Source organism: Vespa velutina, chromosome 18 (genome assembly GCF_912470025.1).
Source record: "Vespa velutina chromosome 18, iVesVel2.1, whole genome shotgun sequence".
Taxonomy (NCBI): domain Eukaryota; kingdom Metazoa; phylum Arthropoda; class Insecta; order Hymenoptera; family Vespidae; genus Vespa; species Vespa velutina.
The window spans coordinates 1,074,800-1,095,131 of record NC_062205.1 but is presented as its reverse complement, the minus strand read 5'-3'; the positions used below and the strand labels follow the sequence as shown (position 1 = coordinate 1,095,131).

The window sequence follows — 20,332 nt, the reverse complement described above, 5'->3', positions numbered from 1 at the left end:
TCTTATCATAATGAGAATTTTAATTAGGGTTATGAAATAAGTGTAACACAATTTCTTGTTAAGTTGAATGAGCGGGCTTTCACTCCACGTGATGTGTCACATATATAAATTTCAAAATCTCTCTATGGCTGTGATAAACATCATATTCTCTTAGTTCCCCCTTGATGTAGAAGAATTTATGAGTAACCATTGTCCTGTATCAAGGATTTCCCGTCAAGAATACTTAGGGGAGAAGAAGATATATATAACATATCTTCTTTCTTTTCCCATTGTGAATATTGCCTCGTAAGGGGTGCAATCACAAAAACGTTTCCTGATACGAGTCTCGCAGTGGAACAATGATGATAGTCGATTTGCACGAAAAATCTTTCCCCGTCTCTTTCTAATCGTCAGAATTATAGATTCATTGTTCATGACGAATAAAAGCGGCGGCACTAGGCTACGATATCGTTGAAGGCCTTCAGCAAAATACTGTTCGCCGCATTTCCATAAATTAATGGGAGAACGCGCGATCTTTTAAAGGATCTCGTTGAGTTTGTAACATAGATGCGCGATAATAAATACTGTGCAAATTGAAATTATCACAGTATATTTGTTGAACTAAGATACAATTGGTATAAATGACTCTTATGTATATATGACATGTAATTAGTTGTGTTGTTGCGATTTAGATTGTACTGTGAATTCCTTCGATTGAGGCATAGTCAATGATATTGGTGAGATTTGGTTGATTTATCGATGAGTGTGAATGCTTTGATGCAACTGTCCATAGATTTCTCTTGAATCATTCACAAAGACATTAACGAATTAGAAAAGGGAAATGGAAAGAAAGGAGTTTAAATAAAAAGTCCTAGGAAAAGGGAAAGGAATATCCTTATTGGTCGTGAGTGTGTTAAGATAGGTTCGTTCGAAATGTTTGATCCTTTGTTCTGATGATCGTTTAGATCCATGAGAATTTGCATTGATATTTAAAAGTTATCTATAAACATTTGTAGTATTTGTTGTCAATATCATACGCAAGGATATCATATTGGATCGAGTATACTACTTTACGATTGTCAATGTCTATTTGAAATCAAAGGATTATTTTTTGACCAAGTTTCATTATTCATAGAGGAGAAGGAAAAAGAGTGTCTCATCTTATGGTAATAATAAATGTACAGTATATCTTCTGTCGTTGAGAAAAAAACTTTTTCATAAATACATTTCAGCATAGATCTTCGTAGATCGGTGATAGAGCGTTTGTTTTGAAAAAAAAAAGAAAAACTCTTGAATTCGAATCCCGGTTTAGGCAAACTTTGTGTGTGGTTCCGAAGTTTTCTCCTTGTTAGTCATATTCTCTGTATTATCATCTCGCATATTTGCGACTTTCATTTTCTTTCTAAATAAAAGATCAAAAAAATAACTTCATTTCCATATTTGTGATTGTTGGTTGATCGCGTGGCTCCTTTTTTATTTCTTGTTTCTCTCCTTCCTTTTTTTTTTTTTAAATTCCTTAAAGCTAGTCATCCGATCTTCAGTCAATAAAGCTAGTCAAGCAAGACTTCTCTTATCCTAATGAAAGCTTTTAATTAGGATAAGATAAAAAGTGTGACGTATTTGTATAGTGCTTAGTTGATGTTATTGAAGTCTTTTCCAGTTTTAATTTTAAGATTAAAAAGGTCAAACTTCAAATATCAAATCATCTAAGGTTGTGATAATCCAAAAATCTCCAAATTTCTCAATCCCTTAACGTAGATGTCCTTATACTCCCGTGTCAATGGGGAATAGGAATGTTTGATGAAGGAAAAAAAGAAGATGGAGAACAAATCTACTATTTTTTCCCATTGAGAGAGAGAGAGAGAGAGAGAGAGAGAGAGAGAGAGAGAGAGAGAGAGAGCGAGGGTCTAACATTTGTTGATGACAAATCTTCTTTTAAAACTTGGAAAGTTGAAGACGGATCCTTTCACTTAAAATTGAATTTGAAGTTTGTTAGTGCGTGGAAGTGCGAGTATGCTAATGAAGAGAACTTGAACCGAAAGTTTTCTAAGGTAGGTCAATTGCGAATAGAGCAATCACTTGAAAATAAATTAACATATGAACGAAGACTCAATATTTTTTTTTCTTTTTTTTTTATTTTTGTTCTCCTTTTTTTTCTTCTTTTTCCTTTCTTTTTTCAGTTTCATTATCCTTTTTTGTTTTCAATGCTACGATAATACCTCGAACGAAACTCGTTCGAATTTATATTACTTTAGCATTTAATGAAAAATGTCTATTCTATATATTCATTTATAAATAATCATTCACTGAACGGGCTTTGATAGAGTTTCTTTTTTGTTTTTTTTTTGTTTTTCTATTTTTTGGTCGACTCTTCCAGATGGTTTCCGACGAATTCTTTTTTTTTTATTTACCTTATACAACAGACGATATTCATAAATGTGTCTTTCTTTATGTAATACGTACACTTTTCATTAAATTTTTTTTTTCACGTATTTCCAGATATGTATTTATTATACATTACTTCATAAATGCATATGATGTTTTAACGTAAATTTATATTTTTAAAAATACACATACATACGCTTTACATTTATTATTTTGTTTTGATCTTTTCTTTTCTTTTCTTTTTTTTTTTTTTTTTTTCTTTTTCTCTCGAAATTACATTCAATCAGGCAATCTTGTATATTCACGATTTCTATTTTATTTATTATCATTGCAAAGGTATAATAGCATCGAAAATCAGAATAAATTAATCTTTACAAAGAAACAATCTTTCTGAACAGTAATCGAATTCGATATGATTTGTATGAGTATTTTCAATACATTTACATTTTGCAAATTTGTTGTTGGAAGATTCCCCAGAGCTTGCTATGTGTGTGTGTGTGTGTGTGTGTGTGAGAGAGAGATAAGCCGATTGATAATTGAACAAAGAAATAGAAGTACAAGACAAATGGGTCGATAGAACGTGATTTGTCTTTTTCAAGGTGCCTATGGTTATGGAAAGAAAAGAGATGCTGAGATATTAGGCGAAAGAGGGAGTGTATGAGAGAGTCTGAAGAAAATAAGCGAGTGTGTTAATAGTTTCTGGTTAAAAAAAGAATCATAGTATTTCCATGTTCAAACAAGACCAACATTCTGTTTATGTATTTAATTTTTATTCTTTTGTTATTTTCCGTAATAGATATCAATGGTTTGTATTTTTATTAATCTCGGCTATCTTAATACTCAGTAACATTTATACACGTTAAATACTCACAGATTTTTAGAAGGAGCATTATCAAAGGAAATACACGACTCAGTGTGTTTTTTGTAAAATTTTATTCGATGTGGACGAAAACTCTGTCCGTTGCGTGGAAAAATTTCTATTTGTTATGTGCGAAATTAAAGAAAGCAATTAAAGTGCACGAGAAATTTAGCCACGATCGAAAACAAAAGCGGACTAATTGATAGACTGATGATCTAGATGTGTCTAAAAAAAACGAATTAGATGATTCATTTGTTCAAGAGGATGGTGTCGTTGTTAGTGACAACTTTAAGCCGATGACATCGAACATACCAGAAGATCTGCGTCGATCGAGAGTGATCAAATTTCCAGGGAGCTTAAATTCGTAAAAAGTAAGAGATACCTGCTTTAGAGGGAATTGCAATTGATGAAAAGGGAACATACGATGTTATCGACTCATGCTATTAATGTTGAAGATATAGGAAGGATGAGTAACGTGACGACGAATGTTAACATAAAGGGCGTTAACGAATTGTTGTGCGAGTTCGACGGGCTTGATAATTCATTCTGAAAATGAGAACAATAGTTGAACCTTGAACAAAGTTCATACAATTTAGACGACCACATTACGAAGATGATGATAATGCAGAGATTAAAGGAGCAAGGTTTCAACTGATTCCATTCAAAACCGAAACATGTCGGTTTGAGCGTCGAAAATCTTCTTCAACGTATGAGAATGATGTACGATTATCGCCATAGTAAACTAGCTCTGAGGAAGGAATTTGAGACACGCATATAGCGCTCGAATGAACCGTTCAGCAATTATTATCACGAGAAAATTGTACTCACGAACTGTGCCTTGATATCTGAAAATAAAATAATCTATTATCTTATCGATGAGAAGTCGGATGTGCATCTCCAGGATCAGACACGATCAGTGTTACAATCTGAGTTGGTTGAAGCGTTTGGAAAAATCGGTTTGTGCCCTAGGAAGTCGTTTGATCATACCTCGAAGGACGTAAAGACATCAAATGTTAAGATGGGAACATCGAGAACAGGAACAACCTTGGAACACGTAATCAGAAGGTGTTATAATTGCAAGGAGGTTGGCCATAATTTTCCGTAATGCCGAAACCCGAGGCCATCAAAAGGAGTTTGTTATTGCTGTCCTGATCCATCGATCATTACATCAAGGATTGCCCGAAAAAAAGGAAGTCCTCTGCGCCGTCTTCAAAATCGATCTCTGTCTTTGCTTCTCCTTTAGATTCGACGAATTTGGTACAAGCAACGTTTCATCGGCCATACAAGATATATATAGCATTTACTGCAGTTGATGAGAATGACGACAGCTGTAGGTATAGTTGTTCAACGTGATAGTTGATCCCGGATCACCAATACGTGTGATCGGACAAAGCTATGTACCGAAGAATGTAAAATTATCGGCCGTAGGAAAAGATCACGATTTCTGTGGGATCAATGATTCCAAGGTGCGGGTTTTAGGATATTTCAAGATTGATATCAGCATTTTCAAGATCGGAATGAGGATGAAATTTTGTGTCGTACCGGATAATATCATGATTCATACCATTTTGTTCGGGAGGGATTTTTCGTCAAATCCATTTGTAAAGAAAAAAAAAAATTATTCAGGTCATGAAAGCCAATTCTAAGATTTCATGGAATGAAATTGATTGTTCTCATAACGAGTTGTTAAATATAGATTATTTAGATAAACCAATGAAAGTTAACTTTATCTAGATTAGTCCGAACATTTCAACTCGGCGAGACATAACGAATTAAACATCTGTACGACTTTAAGTATGAATTAAAAATTAATTCGAATATTTTTAAAATACGAGCAATCGATCTTTTTCCAATCGAGACGTATCATAAGTGATTGAGGGTCAACATTTACCTCTGAATCGTTTAAAGAATTTTCAAAGATCGAAATATTCGATTATGTGTTCATTGTCGTAGGTATTTCGCGTGCGAATGAGTAATACAACGATGAAAATTATGGTTTAATATCTATACGAGAAAAAGCTTTAGAAAAATTGTAAAAGCAAAGCATGTTCGATTGAACATTATTATAATAGGAATATCTTCTCGTATTGTGTCAAAGATATAGTGATAATAAAGAACATAAATACTACCGTATGGGTGTATGAAAAATGGATCCCTAAACATATCGTATGAAGTTAAGAAAGTGTTGGCTATCGATCGATATGTCATCGAAGATATTGACGAGTATTAAATAACTCAAATACTATATACGCGCATAGTAAGTTCGAATCAGATGAAAGGATATATTTGATCATAGCCGAGGCGAAAGAAAAATTTCTAGGTCTTAATTTAATCGTATTATCTTTCTGTGCATTTTATTTTTGTATTTAGAGTAAAGTATTTTTTTTAGAAAACTATTCATTTTATATATACAATATCTTAGTTTTATTGTCGGTAAGCGTTATATTGAAAATTTTTAAGTAAGATTTGTTTTGTATTGTATAATCACCGTTGGTTGAGAATAACTAAAAATGTCAGAATGGCTGAAATAAAAGGTTCCAGAGTTCACTGTGTGTATGTGTGTGTGTGTGAGATATTTCGATTGAACGGAGAAATGGAAAGTTTCAGAGCTAACTACTTTTGTGTGTATGTGTGTGTGTGTGTGTGTGTGTGAGGTAAGCCGATTGGTAATTGAACAAAGAAATGAAAATTTCTAGTTTTGAGTAGTTGTGTAAGAGACAAATTGGTCGACAGAGCGTGATTTGTCTTTTTCGAAGTGCGTATGTTTATAGGAAGAAAAGAGGAGGTGAGATATTGGGAAAGAGAGAGAGAGAGAGAGAGAGAGAGAGAGAGAGAGAGAGAGAAAGAGAGAGAGAGAGAGGAATAAAGAGGGCAAAGTGTATGAAAGAATCTGAAAAAAAATAAGCGGATGAGTTATTAGTTTCTGGTCGAAGAAAAGTTGTAATATTTCCGCATTCGAAAAGATCAACATTCTGTATATATAGTATATTATTATTCTTTTGTTATTTTCCATAATAAATATAAATTGTTTTTATTTTTATTAATCACGATTATCTCTGAATTAATGCTCACAATTTTCATATTTTCAAATATCCCATTTTCCAAAAGTATTTTCTTCATAAGCTGATATTAATTACATGAACAATTATTGATTGATTAATTTCTCGTATAATTATTCGAACGATCAAAAATTTATAAAACGAGAATATGACAAAAATATAATTTTTTTTATTGAAAATGATTTTAAAAAAATGCTTCGATTTATTTTCTTTTGTCCTTTTATATGAAAATAATGATCTTCTCTTTTTTAATGGGAATCTAAAAAACAATTTCGCACTATCCGGAATGGGTCAAGTGCTTATTTGATGGCGGCACGATTCGCCATGTCACAGTGTACCTATGGACATTTGTGGTATTTGTTGTTAATGTCTTACCCAAGGACATTGTACCACGTCCAGTAAACTGCCGCTCTTGGTCCACGACTGCATATGCAGTTATCTCCTATAACTAGAAGACATTCCACTATCCGCCACCTGTGGACGCGTCCGATAGCAGTTAAGAGCTCTGCTTACGATTTTCAATGTTACCTTGAAATCGACGGATTATTTTTTAACGAAGAGAATGAGTGTTACGTTTTGCGATAATAAGAAATATTTCCCAAAATGAAAATGCAGACAGACATTTGCACTTGAGTAGAAACTTCTGCATTTTTCATTTAATTCGAACGTAGAAACGTTCTACATATGAAAAAGATTTTTAAAATTTTAACGATAGACTCTGAAGATTTCTTCTTTGTAACTCGAAGGTTCGGGAAAATGAAAGGCTAAAAGATAGTGGAAGAATTCTGTTCAATAGAATTGGTTTCATAGCGATGGTGGTAATAATGAGATTTAAAATTTAGCCGTAGTTGAGTTGAAGTAATATTATGTATGTGTATTAGTGTGCACGCGTTCGTACAAAATGCAATTTTGCATATGTACGTAATTTTTGTTTAACGATAATCATGAGAATGATAATAATAATTATTATTTTAATACATTAACAAATGATATAATAAAATTATGGATAGAGAAAATTTATATTGAAGGATTCTGATCAATTATTGATTACATATTGTCGTAACTGGAGTAGTATGATTTAGGATTTAGAGCAAGTTGGGATAGAGATTATATGTATTCTTTGTACATCTGGATGTACTATTGTACGAGATGCAGTAATTTTATAATTATAATAATAATGACATTGATGATTATAATGATGATTAATTATCATATTATAATAATAATATTATTATTATATAATTATATAATAATAATAATAATAATAATAATAATAATAATAATAATAATAATAATAATGGCGTGGATAGCGTAGTGAACTATAGTATATATTAATAGTAATATAACGTATAGTAAGAGAAAAAGAAAATTAGATGTTTGAAAATCAGTATCATTCTAATATAAACTTACATTACAATTATTTTGATCACTTCAGTTAATTTTTCTGGATTTTAATTGATTTAAAGTACCAATTAAATGCTTGAATTGTTTTTTTTTTTTTTTTTTAGCAAAGGTCCGCCTAAGGAATAAACTTTTTTATAGCTTTTCAAAATGTTCGCAATATTGTTCGCTCGAATTTTTTTATAAAAAAATATTATTAAATTTATATATCACACTTTGTAATTATAATATTTCCAAATACATAGATAAATTGTAGTTATTTACTAGATATATTTTAGATATTGAAGTATTTGAATTGAACAAAGTTATGAATGATAATTTTTTTCCTTTTTCCTCATGCAGTTCCATATTGATAATATAATTATTGAACTCAGGTAGAATCAGTTGACTTTTTTCCCTCTCTAACATTTAATACTTCAACTATCAGTATATCCAACTCAGCGATTCAGAAAATCGAAATTTAAAATTACATTTTCCGAAGGTTTTGGAAAAGAATTTTTGGAATTTTTTTCGAAATAGAAGCGGCTAAGATTAACTTACGGATAATCAAAATCTAGATATAGTATATAACAATAGTTTTCCAAAAGTCTGTTCGTATTGTTCGTATATGTAACGTACATATGATCAGTAAAAATGTTCCAGCGACGTAAAATATGCGTCGAAATTTTTGAATTAACGGTAAAGGTAAGTACTTGAACGAATAATATCGGATCTGTTTGGTCAATAGATATATACATTATCGATAGACAATTTCTCGAAAAAAAACTTTTGATTTATTTAGGCTGAAACAAAATTGTTAACACTTTCAAATTTCTCTTTCATTGATATTCCCCCCGTGTTCCTTCTATATATATATATATATATTTTTTTTTTTTTTCTATATAAACCCTCGTTAGTTATGTGAGTGTACATATATCTTTGTATCTAAGTGCCTTATTATAGAAAAAGAGTATTCAACATTTAGAAGGAATCTTTGTAAGTGTCCCTTGACAAGCGGTATGGTCATATTGACCTTTAGTCAACAACTGTGCGCAGTTGACCGATGACAATGACGTGTCTCCTTCTTTGAAAGCTACAACCTTCCTCCTGTATTGCTCTCTCACTTTTTCAAGCACTGCTCTAACTCAATTTTTAATATACCTAACTTTAATATGCTTCGTTGTATTCTGTTTTACGAGAAACCCGACTCTGATGGCTTACAATATTTATTAAGCTGTCCGTTTAACTAACAAAATATTTTTACGATTTTGAAATTTGTTAATAAATAAATGTCGATTAAATGTCAATCGAATTGCTTTGATGAAAGAGAAGTAAAGGAGATCAAACATGTTTATTTAAATTTGATGAATTTAATTTTTAAGATTATGTTTTATTGTACTATTATATTATGTATTATATATGTATTATATATAATACACGAAATGTTCAATTAAATAATTAATTATTATTTCTTACTTATTTTCATAGAATGTATGTGATGTGAATATAATCGTTAGAACGCGATTAGAACGTTATAAATAAATAAATCTAATAATAGAGAAATTTACGATCTTAAGTAATGCTTTTGGATTTTGGAGAAATTAAAATGTTTTCTATTTCTCGTAATTTCTTTAAAAATTGCGAAATATTTCGTTAAATATATCGAAAAATTTTGATCGGATATGAAAATATTTCAGATGAAAGTTAAATCTTTTTTCTTCTCTTTTTGTTTCTTTCCTTTTCTTTTTTTTTTTTTTTTTCTTCAGATAGAATATACTGCGTCATCGTATCTGCCAATTATGAAATTACGATCACTGTAGTATGTATGAAAAGAAGGGACATGACCATTATGGCGGAAAAAAATAAATGGCCATAAGAAAAATAAACCAATTTATAAATTATAATTTATAAATTATAAATGAACAAAGATATATACGAAAATACTTTCTTCAAATTATTTCTTAGTACATTATAAAAAATAAAAACAAAAATATCTTCTAATAATAAATTCCTATACAATAGGAAAATCTAAAAATAGATTTCTAAACAATAGATTTCTATATAATAAAGTAAATCTTTGTAATATCCTTGAAACTTTACACCGAACAAAAAATACAAAATTTACCGTTTGAATATATATTTTCTATAATAACAAGTATCAAGTCATGCGATCAAGATATTTTATAGTCGAGAAACGACTTCTATATATATGAAATATTAATTTTCATTAAATTATTCTATTGTTATATTATATTTATTAAAATATTTTATTTATGATGTTTATAAACGATTGAAAAACCGATTTCTTACGTGTCCGAAAGAATAGATTTTAAAGTTTACTTCGATATTTCTTCATCGTATTTCAAAAATTTGAAAAAAATGAGTGATGATGAGCGGGTGGAAGGGAGGGTGGGGGTGGAGCAATAATTCTGACCAATCGTAAAGATTTATAGAGTAAGATTTAGGGTAGGTGGGGTAATTTATGTTCTATGTGTTTATGTGTATATGATTGTATGTAATTTAATTTCGTTAAATAATACTAACACTGATGATGAAAATAGTAATAATAATTATAATAATAATAATAATAACAATAATAATAATAATAATAATAATAATAATAATATGATATATTGTATTATAATAAAAATTATAATAATAATTATAATAATAATTATGACAATGAGATGTTAGAGTGAAATATAACTTTCCTCCCCTTCCTAAAAAAAAATGATGACGTAAGTTCTTTTTCAACGTATTTAACGTCCTTCGCATTTGTTTAATATCTATATGTGTAACGATTAAATTAACGCGGGGAACTACAAAGATCGATGATAGCGACACTCTACAACCAAATATATATAATCTATCCCCGCCATAACTGAAGTCAGTCGTGATCAGACAATCACGAAGTAAACACGTTTAATCTTTAATAAAAAGTAATATTTATATATAGATATTTTTATATATTATATTTTATATATATTTATCTTTTATTTATATATTATATTTTATATAAATATATATATATATATATATATATATACGTAATAATTTATTGTTATATTTCACTTTTATCAATAATCTTCATATGAAGATTTAACAAATTACATAAGAAGTGAAATATCAAAACGAAAGAAGATATTCTCTTTGATGTGATTGGTACGTATGAAAATTTTATAATATAATATATAATATAATATATATATGTATACAGATCATATAATATATATAATATAATATATATATATATATATATATATATATATATATGTATATAGATTACAAGGAACATCGTAATCATAGTTAAGATAGTTGAATTACCGGTACTTTTATTTGACCGGTATATTCTCTCTGACCAGTGACAAAAAGTAGATCGAGCATAATCAAAAAAATGATCGTTACGAAAATAAGAAGATCAAAGGATCTCTCTAAAGGATCTAAAGGATTCCAGCAACTCTCGGACACCAGGACATCAGGATGAAAGAAGAGTAAACGAAATAAAGAAAAAAAAAAAAAAAAAAAACAAAAACAAAAATATCTAGGAACAAAGAATAGACATGTCAACAAGATTAGAAGATAAAGATAGTCATTATGAAGATACTGTTGTTGAGAACAATAACAACGAAGATAAAGAATACAATCAATAATGAGATTAGACAACGACGAAATGTCGAGGGACAAAAAAAATAATAATTGGGATCAAATGAAAGTGAGTAAACGATAAATAAATATGACGTTTGTTATCTTTTTTATTCGCAGGAATGTGCGAATAACGTAAAAACGTAGGATTAATATATTAAAGGCACCAATGAAATATTAAAAATCGAATTTATTCAGATCTCGAGGTTGAGAGATAAATCGAAGAATAATAAAGAATAATTTCGATTAATCGAAAAAAATAAAAAAAAAATAGATCAGTTATGACATTGTATATCCAACACGGTTAAACGATTTTGAATCGTTAGAGAAGATTTTGAAGCATTATTAATTGGCGAATTGGAGAGAAGTCTGGCAAAACGATGATGTGATTGCCTGTCTTTCTCCGTGATAACGATTAGTTGCACGAGAATACAATAGGAAGATAGGATAGAACGCGGCAGAGAGTATTTACTATGGTAAACTAGCCAAACGCACAAAAGCAACCATGCCGGATAAGGAAACAGTCGAATGGAGATTAGTTTTGGGACTAAGAAACATACAATTCCACGATTATTTGGGACATCTTTCAAGATATGCAAAACCTATCTCTACTAGTCAACTGCTAACAGACTTTAAAAAAAAAGTGCTGATCATTAACCACACTAACCGACTATATCATGATAAATTGATGAAAAGCAGGACTGTTAACGACAATTACGTGATTTAACTATAAATAAGATAATAAGTGTACAAAATTATAAAGTAATGTTAAATTTTTGAATGCATTAAAGCAAATTGTTATTTATTATTTATTAAGATTGGAGAAAGAGAACGTCGAGGATAATAACTTTGTAGAAAGAATTACAATAGTAGAGATATATAGTTCGAATAAGTCGAACTATAATTAGATCAATTATGATCGATCTAGAAAACTTATGCGTAATACTAAATACAGGATTAACAACGATGATGAAATAGGACTGACGTACATATCTAAAGTTTCGTAAAATTAACAGAGTATGGATATGGATATGTATTATAACTGTTAGAACTATAATTGGGAGTAAAGGAGAATTGAAGATCCATCCATAGTTCCGATGACGTATCAAGTCATCCCTTTGATCCTGTAGGTCATCATTACGGGAGGATGACACACAGGACGATATTGTAATCGTGAGTAGATCAAATGAATTGTTAATGAGATAATCTCAGAACAGATTGATATTAATAATCAATGATGACAATTAATCCCAAGATGTGTTTAGTAACAATAGTGGACGACAAGACCATGTAGATTGTAGAGACATGTATTAAATATTCCTGGCTCGTAATGGACGAAGAGATAGCGCGTCATTACATGCGCAGAACCGATCCAACAAGGAAGACACGAAAATAGAAGCGAACACTGGATCATACTCGTTATACACAAAAATGTTATACACCGAACTATTGAATAGTAAGTATTTTCAATCTGTATTGAGATATATAATCGTTGAGAATTTTTTGAAACAAATGGATATTGTATCGATAGAACTGAGATGGATAGAAACACCGATGGGATTCGACAATTGTACATTATCAACCGTATTGATTATCCAACATCATGAACGACGACAACAGGAAATAATGCACAGTAACTAGATTATAGAAGGTAACATCATCGAAGCGAATGATTTTCTGTTTTCCTGTTGTTCGATGATACTACTCTTTTCGAGATAAAATGACGTGCAAGGTATGAATGGGAGAATGAAGGGGAAGGGGAATGTAGATCGTAAAACAGTTAAATAATAATAATGAAATAATAACAGTTAAATAATAACATTCTATATCGAGAGAATACAGGATCGATCGAACAGACAAAGCAGACATATTAAATATTATATCATATCGAGTCCTAAGTAATCGTTATATTATCAAGTATCACCGGTAACTGAAGTTTCTAAACTACATAATTGTCGTTTAACATATACGGTCGGATTTTATCAGTTCGCTGGAATACCATTTTGACTTTCTAATGCTGCCTGTCCCGTTTCAACGACTATGTTTAATGTAGTTTTAGATAATCTGGAGACTATTACAATTGTATATATATTTGAACGGTATCATTGCAACATCGCAAAAATATCGAAAAAGGAATAGATATCCTCTCTTTCTCTCTCTCTCTCTCTCTCTCTCTCTGTCTGTCTCATACCGCGTTCCCTTTGTTACATTATACTACTCTACATTGAATTTCGGATAAGTAATGTATATACCAATCGTAATCATCTAAATTACAATCGAGTTGCTATTTGTAATTAGATTTTTAAAATAATGTTTTCTAATTGTCCATTTGCAATTTGGGATCTTTATGTTATTTTCTATCTTTAGAAAATTTTTCTAATTTATTGGCTATCGAAGTGTTTTCTGTATCACTGAATGTTTAGACAAGTCCTATTATTAGATAAACTCTTTTAAAAAAAAATTTTAAGTCCCGTTGCAAATGATATTTACAAATTACTCTAATCATGGAATAGTTATTATAATTGCACCATAAAACAATTATGTATTTATTCAAAATTATTTTTTTTTTCATAGAGGACATAGAAATCTTGGCTATTTATCTAACAAAATAATATAATATAAGGTATATATATATATATATATAATTTTATCAGACTAGTTAGTTCATATCAGAAAAATATTATTATACCTTGTTTAATTTTGCCAAGTCTAATCGATTTTAATATGACATAAAAATTTTTATCTACTTCGATAAATTATTCCGTAACAATCTTTAGGAGTGTTTAGATTTCAATACTTATTCAACAATATTATACACGGTACACGATTTTTCATTGATAGAAAATGTGAATGAATTTTGATTGAAATAAGAAATTAGAGATGAAATATAAAGGGCTATACGAAATCGTGAGTACACTTAATAACGATAGATATTTGATACAGGATATTGAAACAGAACAACAGAGTAATACATTTTATAAGATTATCGTTGCTTTAAATAGACTGAAATCTCTATCAATATTCAATGAATCATATGTATCATGTTATGTTAGATTTCACTTTTCTCGATAAGCAAACTGTTCTGGACACTATACAAAATCTCTACTTCGCTTTTTTTGTTCTTGTTTTACTTAATTTTTTAATGCTGTCGATACAATGAAATTCGCATCTTTTTTAAATTCTTTTTTTATTGTATCTTAAATTCACACAATACCTATCTACTCTTTAAATTATTCGATGTCTCAATTTTCCCTAAAAACAATACGTTAGTCTTCGCTTTGTAAAATCTCTCTATCTATTTTTAACATTATAATGGAAACCGGGAAATTCACTCTTCACTATCGAATATTGTGTTTTAATTTTCTATTACACGCTTAAATTTACTGATGCTTCATTATCTTTATTTTTAAATAACGTAAGATAACGATTTTTCATATAAGCAATTTGTTATAATAAAAATTCGGAACATAAATGATTTTCATTTTTCTTGATTTTAATCGAAGGAAGTACACTTAATTTTTCATTGTTGCATCAAAAATTTTGCACGATATGACAATCATAAACTAATCCTTTATTTCAAATTCAACGTATTTTCAGTTTAAGAGATTAAATGCGATTCTTATTGAATCTTTGCATTTTTGAACAGATAACTAGTTTTCTATATCTCATTACATTTATTTTAATATTTTTTAAATCATAAATCTGTTCTTTAAATTAAATAAATCTATATCCAGTACGTTGGAATTAGGTCCGTCAAGAAAATATCTATTTACTATAATCTTGCCAATGATGCATAGGTACACATTTCTTCCAAATCTTCTTGTTTTTCATAATACGATAAGTTTATTAAATAATTCTCTAATCTCTGAAAGATGTGAGGATATTTTCCCTATGAGCCATATAATAGACATCTCCATGTCATATAATTTATGAGATTCCTACTTTGGAGTTTCTCCCAGTGTAATATTTTTGTCCTTTCATCACGAATGTTACACGTGGATAGATTTCTTTTAAATTTCTTCATGCATAAATAATTGTGTATTAGGTTTGATTAGAATTGAATCTATCTTTCTTGAAATGTCTATTAGTTATTTACATTTCATAGCGCTTAATTCAATAAATGAAGAACACTAATAAAAATTCTGCTCGAGAATGATTCCCAATTTGTTTAATTTTAATTGAATTATATGTACACTTAATTTTTGAACGTTTCATAAAAAATTTTGCACGATATATCAGTCTTAAACTGCTGCATTATTCCAAATACTAGATGATTTCATCTTAATAGTTAAAAGCAATTCTTATTGAATATTTCCTTCTTTGAACAAACACTAGTTTGATACGCGACATAGCATTTATTTTAACTTTAGTTAAAACATAACTTTGTTCTTTTATTTAATAATACTATAATTGTTCTTTAGGATTCGATCTGTCAAGATTGTCCCTATTTCTTATAATATTGCCGCCAATGTAGGGATACACAATTCTTCCTATTATTTTCTTATTCCATAATACGTTAAGTTTATTAAATAATTCTCTAATCTCTGAAAGATGTGAGGATATTTTCCCTATGAGCCATATAATAGACATCTCCATGTCATATAATTTATGAGATTCCTACTTTGGAGTTTCTCCCAGTGTAATATTTTTGTCCTTTCATCACGAATGTTACACGTGGATAGATTTCTTTTAAATTTCTTCATGCATAAATAATTGTGTATTAGGTTTGATTAGAATTGAATCTATCTTTCTTGAAATGTCTATTAGTTATTTACATTTCATAGCGCTTAATTCAATAAATGAAGAACACTAATAAAAATTCTGCTCGAGAATGATTCCCAATTTGTTTAATTTTAATTGAATTATATGTACACTTAATTTTTGAACGTTTCATAAAAAATTTTGCACGATATATCAGTCTTAAACTGCTGCATTATTCCAAATACTAGATGATTTCATCTTAATAGTTAAAAGCAATTCTTATTGAATATTTCCTTCTTTGAACAAACACTAGTTTGATACGCGACATAGCATTTATTTTAACTTTAGTTAAAACATAACTTTGTTCTTTTATTTAATAATACTATAATTGTTCTTTAGGATTCGATCTGTCAAGATTGTCCCTATTTCTTATAATATTGCCGCCAATGTAGGGATACACAATTCTTCCTATTATTTTCTTATTCCATAATACGTTAAGTTTATTAAATAATTCTCTAATCTCTGAAAGATGTGAGGATATTTTCCCTATGAGCCATATAATAGACATCTCCATGTCATATAATTTATGAGATTCCTACTTTGGAGTTTCTCCCAGTGTAATATTTTTGTCCTTTCATCACGAATGTTACACGTGGATAGATTTCTTTTAAATTTCTTCATGCATAAATAATTGTGTATTAGGTTTGATTAGAATTGAATCTATCTTTCTTGAAATGTCTATTAGTTATTTACATTTCATAGCGCTTAATTCAATTAATGAAGGACACTAATAAAAATTCTGTTCGAGAATGATTCCCAATTTGTTTAATTTTAATTGAATTATCTGTACACTTAATTTTTGAACGTTTCATAAAAAATTTTGCACGATATATCAGTCTTAAACTGCTGTATTATTCCAAATACTAGATGATTTCATCTTAATAGTTAAAAGCAATTCTTATTGAATATTTCCTTCTTTGAACAAACACTAGTTTGATACGCGACATAGCATTTATTTTAACTTTAGTTAAAACATAACTTTGTTCTTTTATTTAATAATACTATAATTGTTCTTTAGGATTCGATCTGTCAAGATTGTCCCTATTTCTTATAATATTGCCGCCAATATAGGGATACACAATTCTTCCTATTATTTTCTTATTCCATAATACGTTAAGTTTATTAAATAATTCTCTAATCTCTGAAAGATGTGAGGATATTTTCCCTATGAGCCATATAATAGACATCTCCATGTCATATAATTTATGAGATTCCTACTTTGGAGTTTCTCCCAGTGTAATATTTTTGTCCTTTCATCACGAATGTTACACGTGGATAGATTTCTTTTAAATTTCTTCATGCATAAATAATTGTGTATTAGGTTTGATTAGAATTGAATCTATCTTTCTTGAAATGTCTATTAGTTATTTACATTTCATAGCGCTTAATTCAATTAATGAAGGACACTAATAAAAATTCTGTTCGAGAATGATTCCCAATTTGTTTAATTTTAATTGAATTATCTGTACACTTAATTTTTGAACGTTTCATAAAAAATTTTGCACGATATATGAGTCTTAAACTGCTGCATTATTCCAAATACTAGATGATTTCATCTTAATAGTTAAAAGCAATTCTTATTGAATATTTCCTTTTTGAACAGACAACAGGTTTTGAACGCGCCTTAGTATTTATTTTAACTATAATAAACATAACACCGTTCTTTTGATTTAATGAATCTGTATTTATTCCTTAGGATTCGATCTGTCAAGGTTGTCCCTATTTCCTATAATATTGCAAACGATGTATGGATACACAATTCTTCCCATTTTTTTCTTTTCTCATAATACGTTTGTTTTATTAAATAATTCCCTATTCTTTGAAAGATGTTAGGATATTTTCCCTATGAGACATATAATAGACATCTCCATGTCATATAATTTATCAGATTCCTAATTTAGAATTTTTCTGTTTGTAATACCTTCGTCTTATCATCACGAATTTTACAGGTGGATAGATTTTTTTTAAATTTCTTCATGCATAAATAATTGTGTATTAGGATTGGATCTATCTTTCTTGAAATGTCTATTAGTTATTCACATTTCATAGCGCTTAATTCAATTACTAGTTCGTGCTAATAAAAATTCTGCTCTTGATTGATTCCAAATTTGTTTAATTTTAATTGAATTATCTGTACACTTAATTTTTGCTGGTTTCATAAAAAATTTTGTACGATATATCGATCATAAACTGCTGCATTATTCCAAATACTAGATGATTTCATCTTAATAGTTAAAAGCGATTCTTCTTGAATATTTCCTTTTTTGAACAGACAACAGGTTTTGAACGCGCCTTATTATTTATTTTAACTATAATAAACATAACTCCGTTCTTTTGATTTAATGAATCTGTATTTATTCCTTAGGATTCGATCTGTCAAGGTTGTCCCTATTTCCTATAATATTGCAAACGATGTATGAATACACAATTCTTCCCATTTTTTTCTTCTCTCGTAATACGTTTGTTTTATTAAATAATTCCCTATTCTTTGAAATATGTTAGGATATTTTCCCTATGAGCCATCTACTACACGGCTTCATGTCATATAATTTATCAGATTCCTACTTTAGAATTTTTCTGTTTGTAATACCTTCGTCTTATCATCACGAATTTTACATTTGGATAGATTTTTTTTTAACTTCTTCATGCATAAATAATTGTGTATTAGGTTTGATTAGAATTGAATCTATCTTTCTTGAAATGTCTACTAGTTATTCACATTTCATAGCGCTTAATTCAATAAATCTTTTTTAATAATAAAAATTCTGCTCTTGATTGATTCCCTATTTGTTTAATTTTAATTGAATTATCTGTACACTTAATTTTTGGACGTTTCATAAAAAATTTTGTACGATATATCGATCATAAACTGCTGCATTATTCCAAATACTAGATGATTTCATCTTAATAGTTAAAAGCGATTCTTCTTGAATATTTCCTTTTTTGAACAGACAACAGGTTTTGAACGCGCCTTATTATTTATTTTAACTATAATAAACATAACTCCGTTCTTTTGATTTAATGAATCTGTATTTATTCCTTAGGATTCGATCTGTCAAGGTTGTCCCTATTTCCTATAATATTGCAAACGATGTATGAATACACAATTCTTCCCATTTTTTTCTTCTCTCGTAATACGTTTGTTTTATTAAATAATTCCCTATTCTTTGAAATATGTTAGGATATTTTCCCTATGAGCCATCTACTACACGGCTTCATGTCATATAATTTATCAGATTCCTACTTTAGAATTTTTCTGTTTGTAATACCTTCGTCTTATCATCACGAATTTTACATGTGGATAGATTTTTTTTTAACTTCTTCATGCATAAATAATTGTGCATTAGGTTTGATTAGAATTGAATCTATCTTTCTTGAAATGTCTACTAGTTATTCACATTTCATAGCGCTTAATTCAATCACTATTTGCTGCTAATAAAAATTCTGCTCTTGATTGATTCCAAATTTGTTTAATTTTAATTGATTTATCTGTACACTTAATTTTTGGAAGTTTCATAAAAAATTTTGTACGATATATCGATCATAAACTGCTGCATTAATCCAAATACTAGATGATTTCATCTTAATAGTTAAGAGCGATTCTTCTTGAATATTTCCTTTTTTGAACAGACAACAGGTTTTGAACGCGCCTTATTATTTATTTTAACTATAATAAACATAACTCCGTTCTTTTGATTTAATGAATCTGTATTTATTCCTTAGGATTCGATCTGTCAAGGTTGTCCCTATTTCCTATAATATTGCAAACGATGTATGGATACACAATTCTTCCCATTTTTTTCTTCTCTCATAATACGTTTGTTTTATTAAATAATTCCCTATTCTTTGAAAGATGTTAGGATATTTTCCCTATGAGACATATAATAGACATCTCCATGTCATATAATTTATGAGATTCCTACTTTAGAATTTTTCTGTTTGTAATACCTTCGTCTTATCATCACGAATTTTACATGTGGATAGATTTTTTTTTAACTTCTTCATGCATAAATAATTGTGTATTAGGTTTGATTAGAATTGAATCTATCTTTCTTGAAATGTCTACTAGTTATTCCCATTTCATAGCGCTTAATTCAATAAATCTTTTTTAATAATAAAAATTCTGCTCTTGATAGATTCCCTATTTGTTTAATTTTAATTGAATTATCTGTACACTTAATTTTTGGACGTTTCATAAAAAATTTTGTACGATATATCGATCATAAACTGCTGCATTATTCCAAATACTAGATGATTTCATCTTAAT

The 20,332-nt window shown here is 29.1% G+C and overlaps 1 protein-coding gene and 1 long non-coding RNA gene across 14 annotated transcripts in view; both read left to right on the top strand.

Moving 5' to 3' along the window:
- LOC124955512 (zwei Ig domain protein zig-8-like) overlaps positions 1-20,332 on the top strand; it is a 198,940-nt gene that overhangs the window by 70,028 nt on the left and 108,580 nt on the right. The window lies entirely within an intron of this gene.
- The window catches only part of LOC124955514, a 28,341-nt gene continuing 18,584 nt past the window's right edge, over positions 10,576-20,332 (top strand). For 2 of the 7 annotated variants that reach the window (XR_007102894.1, XR_007102893.1), the window contains exons 1-5: positions 10,576-10,824; positions 10,944-11,374; positions 12,260-12,477; positions 12,570-12,760; positions 12,836-13,036. This is a non-coding gene — a long non-coding RNA (uncharacterized LOC124955514). Of the gene's footprint in view, positions 10,825-10,943; positions 11,375-12,259; positions 12,478-12,559; positions 12,761-12,835; positions 13,830-20,332 lie in introns of those variants that run through there. The other 5 variants (XR_007102895.1, XR_007102896.1, XR_007102897.1 and 2 more) reach the window with 4 other exon arrangements.